The sequence below is a fragment of the Lissotriton vulgaris genome, chromosome 1_1 (assembly GCF_964263255.1).
Source record: "Lissotriton vulgaris chromosome 1_1, aLisVul1.2, whole genome shotgun sequence".
NCBI classification, from domain to species: Eukaryota; Metazoa; Chordata; class Amphibia; order Caudata; family Salamandridae; genus Lissotriton; species Lissotriton vulgaris.
The window spans coordinates 243,889,405-243,911,429 of record NC_141685.1 but is presented as its reverse complement, the minus strand read 5'-3'; the positions used below and the strand labels follow the sequence as shown (position 1 = coordinate 243,911,429).

The 22,025-nt window shown below is 38.0% G+C and overlaps 20 non-coding genes across 20 annotated transcripts; all 20 read left to right on the top strand.

Moving 5' to 3' along the window:
* The first annotated feature begins 771 nt into the window (after positions 1-771).
* TRNAC-GCA (transfer RNA cysteine (anticodon GCA)) lies at positions 772-843 on the top strand. Its single transcript has one exon. It is a non-coding gene; the product is annotated as a tRNA-Cys (tRNA).
* A 1,011-nt stretch (positions 844-1,854) lies between these two features.
* TRNAC-GCA (transfer RNA cysteine (anticodon GCA)) lies at positions 1,855-1,926 on the top strand. Its single transcript has one exon. It is a non-coding gene; the product is annotated as a tRNA-Cys (tRNA).
* Positions 1,927-2,938: 1,012 nt separating this feature from the next.
* Positions 2,939-3,010, top strand: TRNAC-GCA (transfer RNA cysteine (anticodon GCA)). The gene has a single exon. It is a non-coding gene; the product is annotated as a tRNA-Cys (tRNA).
* A 1,011-nt stretch (positions 3,011-4,021) lies between these two features.
* TRNAC-GCA (transfer RNA cysteine (anticodon GCA)) lies at positions 4,022-4,093 on the top strand. Its single transcript has one exon. It is a non-coding gene; the product is annotated as a tRNA-Cys (tRNA).
* Positions 4,094-5,104: 1,011 nt separating this feature from the next.
* On the top strand, positions 5,105-5,176 carry TRNAC-GCA (transfer RNA cysteine (anticodon GCA)). The gene has a single exon. It is a non-coding gene; the product is annotated as a tRNA-Cys (tRNA).
* A 1,012-nt stretch (positions 5,177-6,188) lies between these two features.
* On the top strand, positions 6,189-6,260 carry TRNAC-GCA (transfer RNA cysteine (anticodon GCA)). The gene has a single exon. It is a non-coding gene; the product is annotated as a tRNA-Cys (tRNA).
* Positions 6,261-7,270: 1,010 nt separating this feature from the next.
* Positions 7,271-7,342, top strand: TRNAC-GCA (transfer RNA cysteine (anticodon GCA)). Its single transcript has one exon. It is a non-coding gene; the product is annotated as a tRNA-Cys (tRNA).
* A 1,012-nt stretch (positions 7,343-8,354) lies between these two features.
* Positions 8,355-8,426, top strand: TRNAC-GCA (transfer RNA cysteine (anticodon GCA)). The gene has a single exon. It is a non-coding gene; the product is annotated as a tRNA-Cys (tRNA).
* A 1,007-nt stretch (positions 8,427-9,433) lies between these two features.
* On the top strand, positions 9,434-9,505 carry TRNAC-GCA (transfer RNA cysteine (anticodon GCA)). The gene has a single exon. It is a non-coding gene; the product is annotated as a tRNA-Cys (tRNA).
* Positions 9,506-10,517: 1,012 nt separating this feature from the next.
* TRNAC-GCA (transfer RNA cysteine (anticodon GCA)) lies at positions 10,518-10,589 on the top strand. The gene has a single exon. It is a non-coding gene; the product is annotated as a tRNA-Cys (tRNA).
* Positions 10,590-11,601: 1,012 nt separating this feature from the next.
* On the top strand, positions 11,602-11,673 carry TRNAC-GCA (transfer RNA cysteine (anticodon GCA)). Its single transcript has one exon. It is a non-coding gene; the product is annotated as a tRNA-Cys (tRNA).
* A 1,011-nt stretch (positions 11,674-12,684) lies between these two features.
* Positions 12,685-12,756, top strand: TRNAC-GCA (transfer RNA cysteine (anticodon GCA)). The gene has a single exon. It is a non-coding gene; the product is annotated as a tRNA-Cys (tRNA).
* A 1,012-nt stretch (positions 12,757-13,768) lies between these two features.
* TRNAC-GCA (transfer RNA cysteine (anticodon GCA)) lies at positions 13,769-13,840 on the top strand. Its single transcript has one exon. It is a non-coding gene; the product is annotated as a tRNA-Cys (tRNA).
* Positions 13,841-14,852: 1,012 nt separating this feature from the next.
* TRNAC-GCA (transfer RNA cysteine (anticodon GCA)) lies at positions 14,853-14,924 on the top strand. The gene has a single exon. It is a non-coding gene; the product is annotated as a tRNA-Cys (tRNA).
* Positions 14,925-15,935: 1,011 nt separating this feature from the next.
* TRNAC-GCA (transfer RNA cysteine (anticodon GCA)) lies at positions 15,936-16,007 on the top strand. Its single transcript has one exon. It is a non-coding gene; the product is annotated as a tRNA-Cys (tRNA).
* Positions 16,008-17,019: 1,012 nt separating this feature from the next.
* On the top strand, positions 17,020-17,091 carry TRNAC-GCA (transfer RNA cysteine (anticodon GCA)). Its single transcript has one exon. It is a non-coding gene; the product is annotated as a tRNA-Cys (tRNA).
* A 1,011-nt stretch (positions 17,092-18,102) lies between these two features.
* TRNAC-GCA (transfer RNA cysteine (anticodon GCA)) lies at positions 18,103-18,174 on the top strand. The gene has a single exon. It is a non-coding gene; the product is annotated as a tRNA-Cys (tRNA).
* Positions 18,175-19,185: 1,011 nt separating this feature from the next.
* Positions 19,186-19,257, top strand: TRNAC-GCA (transfer RNA cysteine (anticodon GCA)). The gene has a single exon. It is a non-coding gene; the product is annotated as a tRNA-Cys (tRNA).
* Positions 19,258-20,268: 1,011 nt separating this feature from the next.
* On the top strand, positions 20,269-20,340 carry TRNAC-GCA (transfer RNA cysteine (anticodon GCA)). The gene has a single exon. It is a non-coding gene; the product is annotated as a tRNA-Cys (tRNA).
* Positions 20,341-21,351: 1,011 nt separating this feature from the next.
* On the top strand, positions 21,352-21,423 carry TRNAC-GCA (transfer RNA cysteine (anticodon GCA)). The gene has a single exon. It is a non-coding gene; the product is annotated as a tRNA-Cys (tRNA).
* Positions 21,424-22,025: the final 602 nt, after the last annotated feature.

Genomic DNA, 22,025 nt, shown 5'->3' with positions numbered 1-22,025 from the left:
GAATGGACTATGAAATAAATTGACAAATTTGTTATACTGTTTGGTGCTTTCTTGAATCGCACTAAAGAAATGGCTTAGAATACTGTGCAGCGATGCAGTCAGTCTATTTCTCATTTCACCTGTGTCCTCAGTCTTACATATATTCCACCTTTTCCCTGTGCATCCAAAGTATGTGCTTGTTTGAAGCACTTCATTTTTGTGCAACGTAGGAACTATTTAATTTCTCCTTAAATGCTCTGTCTACGTGCAAGATGTACGAACCATTGTTGCAGTTGCAAGAAGGCTGGCCTGAAGAATCAGGCCATTTGCAAGCACAAAGTGGCTTTTTCTGATGTTTTAAATCGAAGGTCCGTGAAAGGGGTGTTTGTGTGTACCTTCCAAATACCGAATTGTAGTGGTATGTAGAAATGTTTTTCCACCGTAATGTGGCCCAAAACAATCACACTTCATCACCATCTGAGTGATTGTGGTAACCAAACATGAAACAATAAGGTATCCCGTAAAAACCTCTTCCCCTTTGAGAATGTTTCAAAACAAACATTTTAAGTGCAGGCATTGGTCCTATGTACCACTGCCTACTCAAATAAAATACCAATCAAACAAATACATATATTTTTTTTAATGATCCATTTTTCCTTTAATAAATAATATTAAGAACTACTTCTACAGTTCCACAGTTTCAAGGTTGTACTTTCCGGCACAACTTAGCATGATCCTCTCACTCTTTCATGATGTACTGATATATTGTCATTCTGATGTTGGCTGACAGATAGGGATATAGCTCAGTGGTAGAGCATTTGACTGCAGATCAAGAGGTCCCTGGTTCAAATCCGGGTGTCCCCTCATACTATTTTGAATCTGCAGTTTGTAGTTGGGAATTTTCATGAATCCCATTTGGATCATCTTTGACAGAGTCAGTGTTCCCTTGGATGTTACACTTTAATACCATTACAGTGTTGCTGATTAAAACTATTGAGTAACTTCATTTTTTACACTGGGCTTGGTATTCCCTATGGGAAATTTCTGAAACATCATTGATCTATTTTGGAATTCGGCTCTACCTTTCACAGCTCTAAACAAAGGGAATGGACTATGAAACCAATTGACAAATTTGTTATACTGTTTGGTGCTCTCTTGAATCGCACTAAAGAAATGGCTTAGAATACTGGGCAGCTATGCAATCAATCTATTTCTCATTACACATGTGTCCTCAGTCTTACATATATTCCATCTCTTCTCTGTCCATACAAAGTATGTGTTTGTTTGAAGCACTTCATTTTTGTGCAACTTAGGAACTATTTAATTTCTCCTTGAAAGCTCTGCCTACGTGCAAGATGTACAAACCCTCGTTGCAGTTGCAAGAAGGCTGGTCTGAAGAATCAGGCCAGTTGCAAGCACAAAGTGGCTTTTTTTGATGTATTAAATCGATGGTACTTGAAAGGGGTGTTTGGGTGTTCCTTCCAAATACCGAATTGTAGTGGTATGTAGAAATGGTTTTCCTCCGTAATTTGGCCAAAAAACATTCATACTTCATCACCATCTCGGTGATTGTGGTAACCAATCATCAAATGATAATGTGTCATGTAAAAACCTCTTCCGCTTTAAGAATGTTTCAAAACAATCATTGTATGTAGAGGCATTGGTCCTATGTACCACTGCCTATTCAAATAAAATAGCAATGAAACAAATTAATCTGTTTTTTAAATGATCCAGTTTTACTTTAATAAATAATATTAAGGACTACTTCTCCTGTTCCACAGTTTCAAGCCTGTACTTTCCGGCACAACTTAGCATGATCCTCTCACTCTTTCATGATGTACTGATATTATGTCATTCTAATTTTTCTGAAAAGCTGGGGATATAGCTCAGTGGTAGAGCATTGGACTGCAGATCAAGAGGTCCCTGGTTCAAATCCGGGTGTCCCCTCACACTATTTTGATTCTGTTGTTTGTAGTTGGGACTTTTCATCAATTCCTTTTGGATCATCTATTACAGAGTCAGTGTTCCCTTGGATATTGCACTTTAATAGCATTACCGAGTTTGCTGCTCAAAACCTGTGAGTAAATGCAGTTTTAACACTCGGCTTGGTGTTCCCTTTGGGAACTTTCTGAAAGATCATTGATCTTTTTTTGAATTTGGCTCTTCCTTTTACAGACCTAAAGAAAGGGAATGGACTATGAAACAAATTGACAAATTTGTTATACTGTTTGATGCTTTCTTGAATCGCACTAAAGAAATGGCTTAGAATACTGTGCAGCGATGCAGTCAGTCTATTTCTCATTTCACCTGTGTCCTCAGTCTTACATATATTCCACCTTTTCCCTGTGCATTAAAAGTATGTGCTTGTTTGAAGCACTTCATTTTTGTGCAACGTAGGAACAATTTAATTTCTCCTTGAAAGCTCTGCCTACGTGCAAGATGTACAAACCCTCGTTGCAGTTGCAAGAAGGCTGGTCTGAAGAATCAGGCCAGTTGCAAGCACAAAGTGGCTTTTTTTGATGTATTAAATCGAAGGTACTTGAAAGAGGTGTTTGGGTGTTCCTTCCAAATACTGAATTGTAGTGGTATGTAGAAATGTTTTTCCTCCGTAATTTGGCCAAAAAACATTCATACTTCACCACCATCTCGGTGATTGTGGTAACCAATCATCAAATGATAATGTGTCATGTAAAAACCTCTTCCGCTTTAAGAATGTTTCAAAACAATCATTGTATGTAGAGGCATTGGTCTTATGTACCACTGCCTATTCAAATAAAATAGCAATGAAACAAATTAATCTGTTTTTTAAATGAGCCAGTTTTACTTTAATAAATAATATTAAGGACTACTTCTCCTGTTCCACAGTTTCAAGCCTGTACTTTCCGGCACAACTTAGCATGATCCTCTCACTCTTTCATGATGTACTGATATTATGTCATTCTGATTTTACTGAAAAGCTGGGGATATAGCTCAGTGGTAGAGCATTTGACTGCAGATCAAGAGGTCCCTGGTTCAAATCCGGGTGTCCCCTCAGACTATTTTGATTCTGTTGTTTGTAGTTGGGACTTTTCATCAATTCCTTTTGTATCATCTTTGACAAAGTCAGTGTTCCCTTGGATATTGCACTTTAATATCATTACAGAGTTTGCTGCTCAAAACCTGTGAGTAAATGCAGTTTTAACACTCGGCTTGGTGTTCCCTTTGGGAACTTTCTGAAAGATCATTGATCTATTTTGGAATTTGGCTCTTCCTTTTACAGCACGAGAGAAAGGGAATGGACTATGAAATAAATTGACAAATTTGTTATACTGTTTGGTGCTTTCTTGAATCGCACTAAAGAAATGGCTTAGAATACTGTGCAGCGATGCAGTCAGTCTATTTCTCATTTCACCTGTGTCCTCAGTCTTACATATATTCCACCTTTTCCCTGTGCATCCAAAGTATGTGCTTGTTTGAAGCACTTCATTTTTGTGCAACGTAGGAACTATTTAATTTCTCCTTAAATGCTCTGTCTACGTGCAAGATGTACGAACCATTGTTGCAGTTGCAAGAAGGCTGGCCTGAAGAATCAGGCCATTTGCAAGCACAAAGTGGCTTTTTCTGATGTTTTAAATCGAAGGTCCGTGAAAGGGGTGTTTGGGTGTACCTTCCAAATACCGAATTGCAGTGGTATGTAGAAATGTTTTTCCACCGTAATGTGGCCCAAAACAATCATACTTCATCACCATCTGAGTGATTGTGGTAACCAAACATGAAACAATAAGGTATCCCGTAAAAACCTCTTCCCCTTTGAGATTGTTTCAAAACAAACATTTTAAGTGCAGGCATTGGTCCTATGTACCACTGCCTATTCAAATAAAATACCAATCAAACAAATACATATATTTTTTTAATGATCCATTTTTCCTTTAATAAATAATATTAAGAACTACTTCTACAGTTCCACAGTTTCAAGGTTGTACTTTCCGGCACAACTTAGCATGATCCTCTCACTCTTTCATGATGTACTGATATATTGTCATTCTGATCTTGCCTGACAGCTGGGGATATAGCTCAGTGGTAGAGCATTTGACTGCAGATAAAGAGGTCCCTGGTTCAAATCCGGGTGTCCCCTCATACTATTTTGAATCTGCTGTTTGTAGTTGGGAATTTTCATGAATCCCATTTGGATCATCTTTGACAGAGTCAGTGTTCCCTTGGATGTTACACTTTAATACCATTACAGTGTTGCTGATTAAAACTTGTGAGTAACTGCATTTTTTACACTGGGCTTGGTATTCCCTATGGGAAATTTCTGAAACATCATTGATCTATTTTGGAATTCGGCTCTACCTTTCACAGCTCTAAACAAAGGGAATGGACTATGAAACCAATTGACAAATTTGTTATACTGTTTGGTGCTCTCTTGAACCGCACTAAAGAAATGGCTTAGAATACTGGGCAGCTATGCAATCAATCTATTTCTCATTACACCTGTGTCCTCAGTCTTACATATATTCCATCTCTTCTCTGTCCATACAAAGTATGTGTTTGTTTGAAGCACTTCATTTTTGTGCAACTTAGGAACTATTTAATTTCTCCTTGAAAGCTCTGCCTACGTGCAAGATGTACAAACCCTCGTTGCAGTTGCAAGAAGGCTGGTCTGAAGAATCAGGCCAGTTGCAAGCACAAAGTGGCTTTTTTTGATGTATTAAATCGAAGGTACTTGAAAGGGGTGTTTGGGTGTTCCTTCCAAATACCGAATTGTAGTGGTATGTAGAAATGTTTTTCCATCGTAATTTGGCCAAAAAACTATCATACTTCACCACCATCTCGGTGATTGTGGTAACCAATCATCAAATGATAATGTGTCACGTAAAAACCTCTTCCCCTTTAAGAATGTTTCAAAACAATCATTGTATGTAGAGGCATTGGTCTTATGTACCACTGCCTATTCAAATAAAATAGCAATGAAACAAATTAATCCGTTTTTTAAATGATACAGCTTTCCTTTAATAAATAATATTAACTACTACTTCTCCTGTTCCACAGTTTCAAGCCTGTACTTTCCGGCACAACTTAGCATGATCCTCTCACTCTTTCATGATGTACTGATATTATGTCATTCTGATTTTACTGAAAAGCTGGGGATATAGCTCAGTGGTAGAGTATTTGACTGCAGATCAAGAGGTCCCTGGTTCAAATCCGGGTGTCCCCTCAGACTATTTTGATTCTGTTGTTTGTAGTTGGGACTTTTCATCAATTCCTTTTGGATCATCTTTGACAGAGTCAGTGTTCCCTTGGTTATTGCACTTTAATAGCATTACATAGTTTGCTGCTCAAAACCTGTGAGTAAATGGAGTTTTAGCACTCGGCTTGGTATTCCCTTTGGGAAATTTCTGAAAGATCATTGATCTATTTTGGAATTTGGCTCTTCCTTATACAGCACTAAAGAAAGGGAATGGACTATGAAACAAATTGACAAATTTGTTATACTGTTTGGTGCTCTCTTGAATCGCACTAAAGAAATGGCTTAGAATACTGTGCAGTGATGCAGTCAGTCTATTTCTCATTTCACCTGTATCCTCAGTCTTACATATATTCCACCTTTTCCCTGTGCAATAAAAGTATGTGCTTGTTTGAAGCACTTCATTTTTGTGCAACGTAGGAACTATTTAATTTCTCCTTGAAAGCTCTGCCTACGTGCAAGATGTTCAAACCCTCGTTGCAGTTGCAAGAAGGCTGGTCTGAAGAATCAGGCCAGTTGCAAGCACAAAGTGGCTTTTTTTGATGTATTAAATCGAAGGTACTTGAAAGGGGTGTTTGGGTGTTCCTTCCAAATACCGAATTGTAGTGGTATGTAGAAATGTTTTTCCTCTGTAATTTGGCCAAAAAACAATCATACTTCACCACCATCTCGGTGATTGTGGTAACCAATCATCAAATGATAATGTGTCACATAAAAACCTCTTCCCCTTTAAGAATGTTTCAAAACAATCATTGTATGTAGAGGCATTGGTCTTATGTACCACTGCCTATTCAAATAAAATAGCAATGAAACAAATTAATCTGTTTTTTAAATGATCCAGTTTTACTTTAATAAATAATATTCGGGACTACTTCTCCTGTTCCACAGTTTCAAGCCTGTACTTTCCGGCACAACTTAGCATGATCCTCTCACTCTTTCATGATGTACTGATATTATGTCATTCTGATTTTACTGAAAAGCTGGGGATATAGCTCAGTGGTAGAGCATTTGACTGCAGATCAAGAGGTCCCTGGTTCAAATCCGGGTGTCCCCTCAGACTATTTTGATTCTGTTGTTTGTAGTTGGGACTTTTCATCAATTCCTTTTGGATCATCTTTGACAGTCAGTGTTCCCTTGGATATTGCACTTTAATATCATTACAGAGTTTGCTGCTCAAAACCTGTTAGTAAATGCAGTTTTAACACTCGGCTTGGTGTTCCATTTGGGAACTTTCTGAAAGATCATTGATCTATTTTGGAATTTGGCTCTTCCTTTTACAGCACTAAAGAAAGGGAATGGACTATGAAATAAATTGACAAATTTGTTATACTGTTTGGTGCTTTCTTGAATCGCACTAAAGAAATGGCTTAGAATACTGTGCAGTGATGCAGTCCGTCTATTTCTCATTTCACCTGTGTCCTCAGTCTTACATATATTCCACCTTTTCCCTGTGCATTAAAAGTATGTGCTTGTTTGAAGCACTTCATTTTTGTGCAACGTAGGAACTATTTAATTTCTCCTTGAAAGCTCTGCCTACGTGCAAGATGTTCAAACCCTCGTTGCAGTTGCAAGAAGGCTGGTCTGAAGAATCAGGCCAGTTGCAAGCACAAAGTGGCTTTTTTTGATGTATTAAATCGAAGGTACTTGAAAGGGGTGTTTGGGTGTTCCTTCCAAATACCGAATTGTAGTGGTATGTAGAAATGTTTTTCCTCCGTAATTTGGCCAAAAAACAATCATACTTCACCACCATCTCGGTGATTGTGGTAACCAATCATCAAATGATAATGTGTCACGTAAAAACCTCTTCCCCTTTAAGAATGTTTCAAAACAATCATTGTATGTAGAGGCATTGGTCTTATGTACCACTGCCTTTTCAAATAAAATAGCAATGAAACAAATTAATCTGTTTTTTAAATGATCCAGTTTTACTTTAATAAATAATATTAAGGACTACTTCTCCTATTCCACAGTTTCAAGCCTGTACTTTCCGGCACAACTTAGCATGATCCTCTCACTCTTTCATGATGTACTGATATTATGTCATTCTGATTTTACTGAACTGCTGGGGATATAGCTCAGTGGTAGAGCATTTGACTGCAGATCAAGAGGTCCCTGGTTCAAATCCGGGTGTCCCCTCTGACTATTTTGATTCTGTTGTTTGTAGTTGGGACTTTTCATCAATTTCTTTTGGATCATCTTTGACAGAGTCAGTGTTCCCTTGGATATTGCACTTTAATATCATTACAGAGTTTGCTGCTCAAAACCTGTGAGTAAATGCAGTTTTAACACTCGGCTTGGTGTTCCATTTGGGAACTTTCTGAAAGATCATTGATCTATTTTGGAATTTGGCTCTTCCTTTTACAGCACTAAAGAAAGGGAATGGACTATGAAATAAATTGACAAATTTGTTATACTGTTTGGTGCTTTCTTGAATCGCACTAAAGAAATGGCTTAGAATACTGTGCAGCGATGCAGTCAGTCTATTTCTCATTTCACCTGTGTCCTCAGTCTTACATATATTCCACCTTTTCCCTGTGCATCCAAAGTATGTGCTTGTTTGAAGCACTTCATTTTTGTGCAACGTAGGAACTATTTAATTTCTCCTTAAATGCTCTGCCTACGTGCAAGATGTACGAACCATTGTTGCAGTTGCAAGAAGGCTGGCCTGAAGAATCAGGCCATTTGCAAGCACAAAGTGGCTTTTTCTGATGTTTTAAATCGAAGGTCTGTGAAAGGGGTGTTTGGGTGTACCTTCCAAATACCGAATTGTAGTGGTATGTAGAAATGTTTTTCCACCGTAATGTGGCCCAAAACAATCATACTTCATCACCATCTGAGTGATTGTGGTAACCAAACATGAAACATTAAGGTATCCCGTAAAAACCTCTTCCCCTTTGAGAATGTTTCAAAACAAACATTTTAAGTGCAGGCATTGGTCCTATGTACCACTGCGTATTCAAATAAAACACCAATCAAACAAATACATATATTTTTTTTAATGATCAGTTTTTCCTTTAATAAATAATATTAAGAACTACTTCTACAGTTCCACAGTTTCAAGGTTGTACTTTCCGTCACAACTTAGCATGATCCTCTCACTCTTTCATGATGTACTGATATATTGTCATTCTGATCTTAGCTGACAGCTGGGGATATAGCTCAGTGGTAGAGCATTTGACTGCAGATCAAGAGGTCCCTGGTTCAAATCCGGGTGTCCCCTCATACTATTTTGAATCTGCTGTTTGTAGTTGGGAATTTTCATGAATCCCATTTGGATCATCTTTGACAGAGTCAGTGTTCCCTTGGATGTTACACTTTAATACCATTACAGTGTTGCTGATTAAAACTTGTGAGTAACTGCATTTTTTACACTGGGCTTGGTATTCCCTATGGGAAATTTCTGAAACATCATTGATCTATTTTGGAATTCGGCTCTACCTTTCACAGCTCTAAACAAAGGGAATGGACTATGAAACCAATTGACAAATTTGTTATACTGTTTGGTGCTCTCTTGAATCGCACTAAAGAAATGGCTTAGAATACTGGGCAGCTATGCAATCTATTTCTCATTACACCTGTGTCCTCAGTCTTACATATATTCCATCTCTTCTCTGTCCATACAAAGTATGTGTTTGTTTGAAGCACTTCATTTTTGTGCAACTTAGGAACTATTTAATTTCTCCTTGAAAGCTCTGCCTACGTGCAAGATGTTCAAACCCTCGTTGCAGTTGCAAGAAGGCTGGTCTGAAGAATCAGGCCAGTTGCAAGCACAAAGTGGCTTTTTTTGATGTATTAAATCGAAGGTACTTGAAAGGGGTGTTTGGGTGTTCCTTCCACATACCGAATTGTAGTGGTATGTAGAAATGTTTTTCCTCCGTAATTTGGCCAAAAAACAATCATACTTCACCACCATCTCGGTGATTGAGGTAACCAATCATGAAATGATAATGTGTCACGTAAAAACCTCTTCCCCTTTAAGAATGTTTCAAAACAATCATTGTATGTAGAGGCATTGGTCTTATGTACCACTGCCTATTCAAATAAAATAGCAATGAAACAAATTAATCTGTTTTTTAAATGATCCAGTTTTACTTTAATAAATAATATTAAGGACTACTTCTCCTGTTCCACAGTTTCAAGCCTGTACTTTCCGGCACAACTTAGCATGATCCTCTCACTCTTTCATGATGTACTGATATTATGTCATTCTGATTTTACTGAAAAGCTGGGGATATAGCTCAGTGGTAGAGCATTTGACTGCAGATCAAGAGGTCCCTGGTTCAAATCCGGGTGTCCCCTCAGACTATTTTGATTCTGTTGTTTGTAGTTGGGACTTTTCATCAATTCCTTTTGGATCATCTTTGACAGAGTCAGTGTTCCCTTGGATATTGCACTTTAATATCATTACAGAGTTTGCTGCTCAAAACCTGTGAGTAAATGGAGTTTTAACACTCGGCTTGGTATTCCCTTTGGGAAATTTCTGAAAGATCATTGATCTATTTTGGAATTTGGCTCTTCCTTTTACAGCACTAAAGAAAGGGAATGGACTATGAAACAAATTGACAAATTTGTTATACTGTTTGATGCTTTCTTGAATCGCACTAAAGAAATGGCTTAGAATACTGTGCAGCGATGCAGTCAGTCTATTTCTCATTTCACCTGTGTCCTCAGTCTTACATATATTCCACCTTTTCCCTGTGCATTAAAAGTATGTGCTTGTTTGAAGCACTTCATTTTTGTGCAACGTAGGAACAATTTAATTTCTCCTTGAAAGCTCTGCCTACGTGCAAGATGTACAAACCCTCGTTGCAGTTGCAAGAAGGCTGGTCTGAAGAATCAGGCCAGTTGCAAGCACAAAGTGGCTTTTTTTGATGTATTAAATCGAAGGTACTTGAAAGAGGTGTTTGGGTGTTCCTTCCAAATACTGAATTGTAGTGGTATGTAGAAATGTTTTTCCTCCGTAATTTGGCCAAAAAACATTCATACTTTACCACCATCTCGGTGATTGTGGTAACCAATCATCAAATGATAATGTGTCATGTAAAAACCTCTTCCGCTTTAAGAATGTTTCAAAACAATCATTGTATGTAGAGGCATTGGTCTTATGTACCACTGCCTATTCAAATAAAATAGCAATGAAACAAATTAATCTGTTTTTTAAATGAGCCAGTTTTACTTTAATAAATAATATTAAGGACTACTTCTCCTGTTCCACAGTTTCAAGCCTGTACTTTCCGGCACAACTTAGCATGATCCTCTCACTCTTTCATGATGTACTGATATTATGTCATTCTGATTTTACTGAAAAGCTGGGGATATAGCTCAGTGGTAGAGCATTTGACTGCAGATCAAGAGGTCCCTGGTTCAAATCCGGGTGTCCCCTCAGACTATTTTGATTCTGTTGTTTGTAGTTGGGACTTTTCATCAATTCCTTTTGTATCATCTTTGACAAAGTCAGTGTTCCCTTGGATATTGCACTTTAATATCATTACAGAGTTTGCTGCTCAAAACCTGTGAGTAAATGCAGTTTTAACACTCGGCTTGGTGTTCCCTTTGGGAACTTTCTGAAAGATCATTGATCTATTTTGGAATTTGGCTCTTCCTTTTACAGCACGAGAGAAAGGGAATGGACTATGAAATAAATTGACAAATTTGTTATACTGTTTGGTGCTTTCTTGAATCGCACTAAAGAAATGGCTTAGAATACTGTGCAGCGATGCAGTCAGTCTATTTCTCATTTCACCTGTGTCCTCAGTCTTACATATATTCCACCTTTTCCCTGTGCATCCAAAGTATGTGCTTGTTTGAAGCACTTCATTTTTGTGCAACGTAGGAACTATTTAATTTCTCCTTAAATGCTCTGTCTACGTGCAAGATGTACGAACCATTGTTGCAGTTGCAAGAAGGCTGGCCTGAAGAATCAGGCCATTTGCAAGCACAAAGTGGCTTTTTCTGATGTTTTAAATCGAAGGTCCGTGAAAGGGGTGTTTGTGTGTACCTTCCAAATACCGAATTGTAGTGGTATGTAGAAATGTTTTTCCACCGTAATGTGGCCCAAAACAATCACACTTCATCACCATCTGAGTGATTGTGGTAACCAAACATGAAACAATAAGGTATCCCGTAAAAACCTTTTCCCCTTTGAGAATGTTTCAAAACAAACATTTTAAGTGCAGGCATTGGTCCTATGTACCACTGCCTACTCAAATAAAATACCAATCAAACAAATACATATATTTTTTTTAATGATCCATTTTTCCTTTAATAAATAATATTAAGAACTACTTCTACAGTTTCACAGTTTCAAGGTTGTACTTTCCGGCACAACTTAGCATGATCCTCTCACTCTTTCATGATGTACTGATATATTGTCATTCTGATGTTGGCTGACAGCTAGGGATATAGCTCAGTGGTAGAGCATTTGACTGCAGATCAAGAGGTCCCTGGTTCAAATCCGGGTGTCCCCTCATACTATTTTGAATCTGCAGTTTGTAGTTGGGAATTTTCATGAATCCCATTTGGATCATCTTTGACAGAGTCAGTGTTCCCTTGGATGTTACACTTTAATACCATTACAGTGTTGCTGATTAAAACTATTGAGTAACTTCATTTTTTACACTGGGCTTGGTATTCCCTATGGGAAATTTCTGAAACATCATTGATCTATTTTGGAATTCGGCTCTACCTTTCACAGCTCTAAACAAAGGGAATGGACTATGAAACCAATTGACAAATTTGTTATACTGTTTGGTGCTCTCTTGAATCGCACTAAAGAAATGGCTTAGAATACTGGGCAGCTATGCAATCAATCTATTTCTCATTACACATGTGTCCTCAGTCTTACATATATTCCATCTCTTCTCTGTCCATACAAAGTATGTGTTTGTTTGAAGCACTTCATTTTTGTGCAACTTAGGAACTATTTAATTTCTCCTTGAAAGCTCTGCCTACGTGCAAGATGTACAAACCCTCGTTGCAGTTGCAAGAAGGCTGGTCTGAAGAATCAGGCCAGTTGCAAGCACAAAGTGGCTTTTTTTGATGTATTAAATCGATGGTACTTGAAAGGGGTGTTTGGGTGTTCCTTCCAAATACCGAATTGTAGTGGTATGTAGAAATGGTTTTCCTCCGTAATTTGGCCAAAAAACATTCATACTTCATCACCATCTCGGTGATTGTGGTAACCAATCATCAAATGATAATGTGTCATGTAAAAACCTCTTCCGCTTTAAGAATGTTTCAAAACAATCATTGTATGTAGAGGCATTGGTCCTATGTACCACTGCCTATTCAAATAAAATAGCAATGAAACAAATTAATCTGTTTTTTAAATGATCCAGTTTTACTTTAATAAATAATATTAAGGACTACTTCTCCTGTTCCACAGTTTCAAGCCTGTACTTTCCGGCACAACTTAGCATGATCCTCTCACTCTTTCATGATGTACTGATATTATGTCATTCTAATTTTTCTGAAAAGCTGGGGATATAGCTCAGTGGTAGAGCATTGGACTGCAGATCAAGAGGTCCCTGGTTCAAATCCGGGTGTCCCCTCACACTATTTTGATTCTGTTGTTTGTAGTTGGGACTTTTCATCAATTCCTTTTGGATCATCTATTACAGAGTCAGTGTTCCCTTGGATATTGCACTTTAATAGCATTACCGAGTTTGCTGCTCAAAACCTGTGAGTAAATGCAGTTTTAACACTCGGCTTGGTGTTCCCTTTGGGAACTTTCTGAAAGATCATTGATCTTTTTTTGAATTTGGCTCTTCCTTTTACAGACCTAAAGAAAGGGAATGGACTATGAAACAAATTGACAAATTTGTTATACTGTTTGATGCTTTCTTGAATCGCACTAAAGAAATGGCTTAGAATACTGTGCAGCGATGCAGTCAGTCTATTTCTCATTTCACCTGTGTCCTCAGTCTTACATATATTCCACCTTTTCCCTGTGCATTAAAAGTATGTGCTTGTTTGAAGCACTTCATTTTTGTGCAACGTAGGAACAATTTAATTTCTCCTTGAAAGCTCTGCCTACGTGCAAGATGTACAAACCCTCGTTGCAGTTGCAAGAAGGCTGGTCTGAAGAATCAGGCCAGTTGCAAGCACAAAGTGGCTTTTTTTGATGTATTAAATCGAAGGTACTTGAAAGAGGTGTTTGGGTGTTCCTTCCAAATACTGAATTGTAGTGGTATGTAGAAATGTTTTTCCTCCGTAATTTGGCCAAAAAACATTCATACTTCACCACCATCTCGGTGATTGTGGTAACCAATCATCAAATGATAATGTGTCATGTAAAAACCTCTTCCGCTTTCAGAATGTTTCAAAACAATCATTGTATGTAGAGGCATTGGTCTTATGTACCACTGCCTATTCAAATAAAATAGCAATGAAACAAATTAATCTGTTTTTTAAATGAGCCAGTTTTACTTTAATAAATAATATTAAGGACTACTTCTCCTGTTCCACAGTTTCAAGCCTGTACTTTCCGGCACAACTTAGCATGATCCTCTCACTCTTTCATGATGTACTGATATTATGTCATTCTGATTTTACTGAAAAGCTGGGGATATAGCTCAGTGGTAGAGCATTTGACTGCAGATCAAGAGGTCCCTGGTTCAAATCCGGGTGTCCCCTCAGACTATTTTGATTCTGTTGTTTGTAGTTGGGACTTTTCATCAATTCCTTTTGTATCATCTTTGACAAAGTCAGTGTTCCCTTGGATATTGCACTTTAATATCATTACAGAGTTTGCTGCTCAAAACCTGTGAGTAAATGCAGTTTTAACACTCGGCTTGGTGTTCCCTTTGGGAACTTTCTGAAAGATCATTGATCTATTTTGGAATTTGGCTCTTCCTTTTACAGCACGAGAGAAAGGGAATGGACTATGAAATAAATTGACAAATTTGTTATACTGTTTGGTGCTTTCTTGAATCGCACTAAAGAAATGGCTTAGAATACTGTGCAGCGATGCAGTCAGTCTATTTCTCATTTCACCTGTGTCCTCAGTCTTACATATATTCCACCTTTTCCCTGTGCATCCAAAGTATGTGCTTGTTTGAAGCACTTCATTTTTGTGCAACGTAGGAACTATTTAATTTCTCCTTAAATGCTCTGTCTACGTGCAAGATGTACGAACCATTGTTGCAGTTGCAAGAAGGCTGGCCTGAAGAATCAGGCCATTTGCAAGCACAAAGTGGCTTTTTCTGATGTTTTAAATCGAAGGTCCGTGAAAGGGGTGTTTGTGTGTACCTTCCAAATACCGAATTGTAGTGGTATGTAGAAATGTTTTTCCACCGTAATGTGGCCCAAAACAATCATACTTCATCACCATCTGAGTGATTGTGGTAACCAAACATGAAACAATAAGGTATCCCGTAAAAACCTCTTCCCCTTTGAGAATGTTTCAAAACAAACATTTTAAGTGCAGGCATTGGTCCTATGTACCACTGCCTACTCAAATAAAATACCAATCAAACAAATACATATATTTTTTTTAATGATCCATTTTTCCTTTAATAAATAATATTAAGAACTACTTCTACAGTTCCACAGTTTCAAGGTTGTACTTTCCGGCACAACTTAGCATGATCCTCTCACTCTTTCATGATGTACTGATATATTGTCATTCTGATGTTGGCTGACAGCTAGGGATATAGCTCAGTGGTAGAGCATTTGACTGCAGATCAAGAGGTCCCTGGTTCAAATCCGGGTGTCCCCTCATACTATTTTGAATCTGCAGTTTGTAGTTGGGAATTTTCATGAATCCCATTTGGATCATCTTTGACAGAGTCAGTGTTCCCTTGGATGTTACACTTTAATACCATTACAGTGTTGCTGATTAAAACTTGTGAGTAACTGCATTTTTTACACTGGGCTTGGTATTCCCTATGGGAAATTTCTGAAACATCATTGATCTATTTTGGAATTCGGCTCTACCTTTCACAGCTCTAAACAAAGGGAATGGACTATGAAACCAATTGACAAATTTGTTATACTGTTTGGTGCTCTCTTGAACCGCACTAAAGAAATGGCTTAGAATACTGGGCAGCTATGCAATCAATCTATTTCTCATTACACCTGTGTCCTCAGTCTTACATATATTCCATCTCTTCTCTGTCCATACAAAGTATGTGTTTGTTTGAAGCACTTCATTTTTGTGCAACTTAGGAACTATTTAATTTCTCCTTGAAAGCTCTGCCTACGTGCAAGATGTACAAACCCTCGTTGCAGTTGCAAGAAGGCTGGTCTGAAGAATCAGGCCAGTTGCAAGCACAAAGTGGTTTTTCTTGATGTGTTAAATCGAAGGTACTTGAAAGGGGTGTTTGGGTGTTCCTTCCAAATACCGAATTGTAGTGGTATGTAGAAATGGTTTTCCTCCGTAATTTGGCCAAAAAACATTCATACTTCATCACCATCTCGGTGATTGTGGTAACCAATCATCAAATGATAATGTGTCATGTAAAAACCTCTTCCGCTTTAAGAATGTTTCAAAACAATCATTGTATGTAGAGGCATTGGTCCTATGTACCACTGCCTATTCAAATAAAATAGCAATGAAACAAATTAATCTGTTTTTTAAACGATCCAGTTTTACTTTAATAAATAATATTAAGGACTACTTCTCCTGTTCCACAGTTTCAAGCCTGTACTTTCCGGCACAACTTAGCATGATCCTCTCACTCTTTCATGATGTACTGATATTATGTCATTCTAATTTTTCTGAAAAGCTGGGGATATAGCTCAGTGGTAGAGCATTTGACTGCAGATCAAGAGGTCCCTGGTTCAAATCCGGGTGTCCCCTCACACTATTTTGATTCTGTTGTTTGTAGTTGGGACTTTTCATCAATTCCTTTTGGATCATCTATGACAGAGTCAGTGTTCCCTTGGATATTGCACTTTAATAGCATTACCGAGTTTGCTGCTCAAAACCTGTGAGTAAATGCAGTTTTAACACTCGGCTTGGTGTTCCCGTTGGGAACTTTCTGAAAGATCATTGATCTTTTTTTGAATTTGGCTCTTCCTTTTACAGACCTAAAGAAAGGGAATGGACTATGAAACAAATTGACAAATTTGTTATACTGTTTGGTGCTTTCTTGAATCGCACTAAAGAAATGGCTTAGAATACTGTGCAGCGATGCAGTCAGTCTATTTCTCATTTCACCTGTGTCCTCAGTCTTACATATATTCCACCTTTTCCCTGTGCATTAAAAGTATGTGCTTGTTTGAAGCACTTCATTTTTGTGCAACGTAGGAACTATTTAATTTCTCCTTAAATGCTCTGTCTACGTGCAAGATGTACGAACCATTGTTGCAGTTGCAAGAAGGCTGGCCTGAAGAATCAGGCCATTTGCAAGCACAAAGTGGCTTTTTCTGATGTTTTAAATCGAAGGTCCGTGAAAGGGGTGTTTGTGTGTACCTTCCAAATACCGAATTGTAGTGGTATGTAGAAATGTTTTTCCACCGTAATGTGGCCCAAAACAATCATACTTCATCACCATCTGAGTGATTGTGGTAACCAAACATGAAACAATAAGGTATCCCGTAAAAACCTCTTCCCCTTTGAGAATGTTTCAAAACAAACATTTTAAGTGCAGGCATTGGTCCTATGTACCACTGCCTACTCAAATAAAATACCAATCAAACAAATACATATATTTTTTTTAATGATCCATTTTTCCTTTAATAAATAATATTAAGAACTACTTCTACAGTTCCACAGTTTCAAGGTTGTACTTTCCGGCACAACTTAGCATGATCCTCTCACTCTTTCATGATGTACTGATATATTGTCATTCTGATGTTGGCTGACAGCTAGGGATATAGCTCAGTGGTAGAGCATTTGACTGCAGATCAAGAGGTCCCTGGTTCAAATCCGGGTGTCCCCTCATACTATTTTGAATCTGCAGTTTGTAGTTGGGAATTTTCATGAATCCCATTTGGATCATCTTTGACAGAGTCAGTGTTCCCTTGGATGTTACACTTTAATACCATTACAGTGTTGCTGATTAAAACTTGTGAGTAACTGCATTTTTTACACTGGGCTTGGTATTCCCTATGGGAAATTTCTGAAACATCATTGATCTATTTTGGAATTCGGCTCTACCTTTCACAGCTCTAAACAAAGGGAATGGACTATGAAACCAATTGACAAATTTGTTATACTGTTTGGTGCTCTCTTGAACCGCACTAAAGAAATGGCTTAGAATACTGGGCAGCTATGCAATCAATCTATTTCTCATTACACCTGTGTCCTCAGTCTTACATATATTCCATCTCTTCTCTGTCCATACAAAGTATGTGTTTGTTTGAAGCACTTCATTTTTGTGCAACTTAGGAACTATTTAATTTCTCCTTGAAAGCTCTGCCTACGTGCAAGATGTACAAACCCTCGTTGCAGTTGCAAGAAGGCTGGTCTGAAGAATCAGGCCAGTTGCAAGCACAAAGTGGTTTTTCTTGATGTGTTAAATCGAAGGTACTTGAAAGGGGTGTTTGGGTGTTCCTTCCAAATACCGAATTGTAGTGGTATGTAGAAATGGTTTTCCTCCGTAATTTGGCCAAAAAACATTCATACTTCATCACCATCTCGGTGATTGTGGTAACCAATCATCAAATGATAATGTGTCATGTAAAAACCTCTTCCGCTTTAAGAATGTTTCAAAACAATCATTGTATGTAGAGGCATTGGTCCTATGTACCACTGCCTATTCAAATAAAATAGCAATGAAACAAATTAATCTGTTTTTTAAACGATCCAGTTTTACTTTAATAAATAATATTAAGGACTACTTCTCCTGTTCCACAGTTTCAAGCCTGTACTTTCCGGCACAACTTAGCATGATCCTCTCACTCTTTCATGATGTACTGATATTATGTCATTCTAATTTTTCTGAAAAGCTGGGGATATAGCTCAGTGGTAGAGCATTTGACTGCAGATCAAGAGGTCCCTGGTTCAAATCCGGGTGTCCCCTCACACTATTTTGATTCTGTTGTTTGTAGTTGGGACTTTTCATCAATTCCTTTTGGATCATCTATGACAGAGTCAGTGTTCCCTTGGATATTGCACTTTAATAGCATTACCGAGTTTGCTGCTCAAAACCTGTGAGTAAATGCAGTTTTAACACTCGGCTTGGTGTTCCCGTTGGGAACTTTCTGAAAGATCATTGATCTTTTTTTGAATTTGGCTCTTCCTTTTACAGACCTAAAGAAAGGGAATGGACTATGAAACAAATTGACAAATTTGTTATACTGTTTGGTGCTTTCTTGAATCGCACTAAAGAAATGGCTTAGAATACTGTGCAGCGATGCAGTCAGTCTATTTCTCATTTCACCTGTGTCCTCAGTCTTACATATATTCCACCTTTTCCCTGTGCATTAAAAGTATGTGCTTGTTTGAAGCACTTCATTTTTGTGCAACGTAGGAACTATTTAATTTCTCCTTAAATGCTCTGCCTACGTGCAAGATGTACGAACCATTGTTGCAGTTGCAAGAAGGCTGGCCTGAAGAATCAGGCCATTTGCAAGCACAAAGTGGCTTTTTCTGATGTTTTAAATCGAAGGTCCGTGAAAGGGGTGTTTGGGTGTACCTTCCAAATACCGAATTGCAGTGGTATGTAGAAATGTTTTTCCACCGTAATGTGGCCCAAAACAATCATACTTCATCACCATCTGAGTGATTGTGGTAACCAAACATGAAACAATAAGGTATCCCGTAAAAACCTCTTCCCCTTTGAGATTGTTTCAAAACAAACATTTTAAGTGCAGGCATTGGTCCTATGTACCACTGCCTACTCAAATAAAATACCAATCAAACAAATACATATATTTTTTTAATGATCCATTTTTCCTTTAATAAATAATATTAAGAACTACTTCTACAGTTCCACAGTTTCAAGGTTGTACTTTCCGGCACAACTTAGCATGATCCTCTCACTCTTTCATGATGTACTGATATATTGTCATTCTGATGTTGGCTGACAGCTAGGGATATAGCTCAGTGGTAGAGCATTTGACTGCAGATCAAGAGGTCCCTGGCTCAAATCCGGGTGTCCCCTCATACTATTTTGAATCTGCTGTTTGTAGTTGGGAATTTTCATGAATCCCATTTGGATCATCTTTGACAGAGTCAGTGTTCCCTTGGATGTTACACTTTAATATCATTACAGAGTTTGCTGCTCAAAACCTGTTAGTAAATGCAGTTTTAACACTCGGCTTGGTGTTCCATTTGGGAACTTTCTGAAAGATCATTGATCTATTTTGGAATTTGGCTCTTCCTTTTACAGCACTAAAGAAAGGGAATGGACTATGAAATAAATTGACAAATGTGTTATACTGTTTGGTGCTTTCTTGAATCGCACTAAAGAAATGGCTTAGAATACTGTGCAGTGATGCAGTCCGTCTATTTCTCATTTCACCTGTGTCCTCAGTCTTACATATATTCCACCTTTTCCCTGTGCATTAAAAGTATGTGCTTGTTTGAAGCACTTCATTTTTGTGCAACGTAGGAACTATTTAATTTCTCCTTGAAAGCTCTGCCTACGTGCAAGATGTTCAAACCCTCGTTGCAGTTGCAAGAAGGCTGGTCTGAAGAATCAGGCCAGTTGCAAGCACAAAGTGGCTTTTTTTGATGTATTAAATTGAAGGTACTTGAAAGGGGTGTTTGGGTGTTCCTTCCAAATACCGAATTGTAGTGGTATGTAGAAATGTTTTTCCATCGTAATTTGGCCAAAAAACAATCATACTTCACCACCATCTCGGTGATTGTGGTAACCAATCATCAAATGATAATGTGTCACGTAAAAACCTCTTCCCCTTCAAGAATGTTTCAAAACAATCATTGTATGTAGAGGCATTGGTCTTATGTACCACGGCCTATTCAAATAAAATAGCAATGAAAAAATTCATCTGTTTTTTAAATGATCCAGTTTTACTTTAATAAATAATATTAAGGACTACTTCTCCTGTTCCACAGTTTCAAGCCTGTACTTTCCGGCACAACTTAGCATGATCCTCTCACTCTTTCATGATGTACTGATATTATGTCATTCTAATATTTCTGAAAAGCTGGGGATATAGCTCAGTGGTAGAGCATTTGACTGCAGATCAAGAGGTCCCTGGTTCAAATCCGGGTGTCCCCTCACACTATTTTGATACTGTTGTTTGTAGTTGGGACTTTTCATCAATTCCTTTTGGATCATCTATGACAGAGTCAGTGTTCCCTTGGATATTGCACTTTAATAGCATTACCGAGTTTGCTGCTCAAAACCTGTGAGTAAATGCAGTTTTAACACTCGGCTTGGTGTTCCCTTTGGGAACTTTCTGAAAGATCATTGATCTTTTTTTGAATTTGGCTCTTCCTTTTACAGACCTAAAGAAAGGGAATGGACTATGAAACAAATTGACAAATTTGTTATACTGTTTGGTGCTTTCTTGAATCGCACTAAAGAAATGGCTTAGAATACTGTGCAGCGATGCAGCCAGTCTATTTCTCATTTCACCTGTGTCCTCAGTCTTACATATATTCCACCTTTTCCCTGTGCATTAAAAGTATGTGCTTGTTTGAAGCACTTCATTTTTGTGCAACGTAGGAACTATTTAATTTCTCCTTAAATGCTCTGCCTACGTGCAAGATGTACGAACCATTGTTGCAGTTGCAAGAAGGCTGGCCTGAAGAATCAGGCCATTTGCAAGCACAAAGTGGCTTTTTCTGATGTTTTAAATCGAAGGTCCGTGAAAGGGGTGTTTGGGTGTACCTTCCAAATACCGAATTGCAGTGGTATGTAGAAATGTTTTTCCACCGTAATGTGGCCCAAAACAATCATACTTCATCACCATCTGAGTGATTGTGGTAACCAAACATGAAACAATAAGGTATCCCGTAAAAACCTCTTCCCCTTTGAGATTGTTTCAAAACAAACATTTTAAGTGCAGGCATTGGTCCTATGTACCACTGCCTATTCAAATAAAATACCAATCAAACAAATACATATATTTTTTTAATGATCCATTTTTCCTTTAATAAATAATATTAAGAACTACTTCTACAGTTCCACAGTTTCAAGGTTGTACTTTCCGGCACAACTTAGCATGATCCTCTCACTCTTTCATGATGTACTGATATATTGTCATTCTGATCTTGGCTGACAGCTGGGGATATAGCTCAGTGGTAGAGCATTTGACTGCAGATAAAGAGGTCCCTGGTTCAAATCCGGGTGTCCCCTCATACTATTTTGAATCTGCTGTTTGTAGTTGGGAATTTTCATGAATCCCATTTGGATCATCTTTGACAGAGTCAGTGTTCCCTTGGATGTTACACTTTAATACCATTACAGTGTTGCTGATTAAAACTTGTGAGTAACTGCATTTTTTACACTGGGCTTGGTATTCCCTATGGGAAATTTCTGAAACATCATTGATCTATTTTGGAATTCGGCTCTACCTTTCACAGCTCTAAACAAAGGGAATGGACTATGAAACCAATTGACAAATTTGTTATACTGTTTGGTGCTCTCTTGAACCGCACTAAAGTAATGGCTTAGAATACTGGGCAGCTATGCAATCAATCTATTTCTCATTACACCTGTGTCCTCAGTCTTACATATATTCCATCTCTTCTCTGTCCATACAAAGTATGTGTTTGTTTGAAGCACTTCATTTTTGTGCAACTTAGGAACTATTTAATTTCTCCTTGAAAGCTCTGCCTACGTGCAAGATGTACAAACCCTCGTTGCAGTTGCAAGAAGGCTGGTCTGAAGAATCAGGCCAGTTGCAAGCACAAAGTGGCTTTTTTTGATGTATTAAATCGAAGGTACTTGAAAGGGGT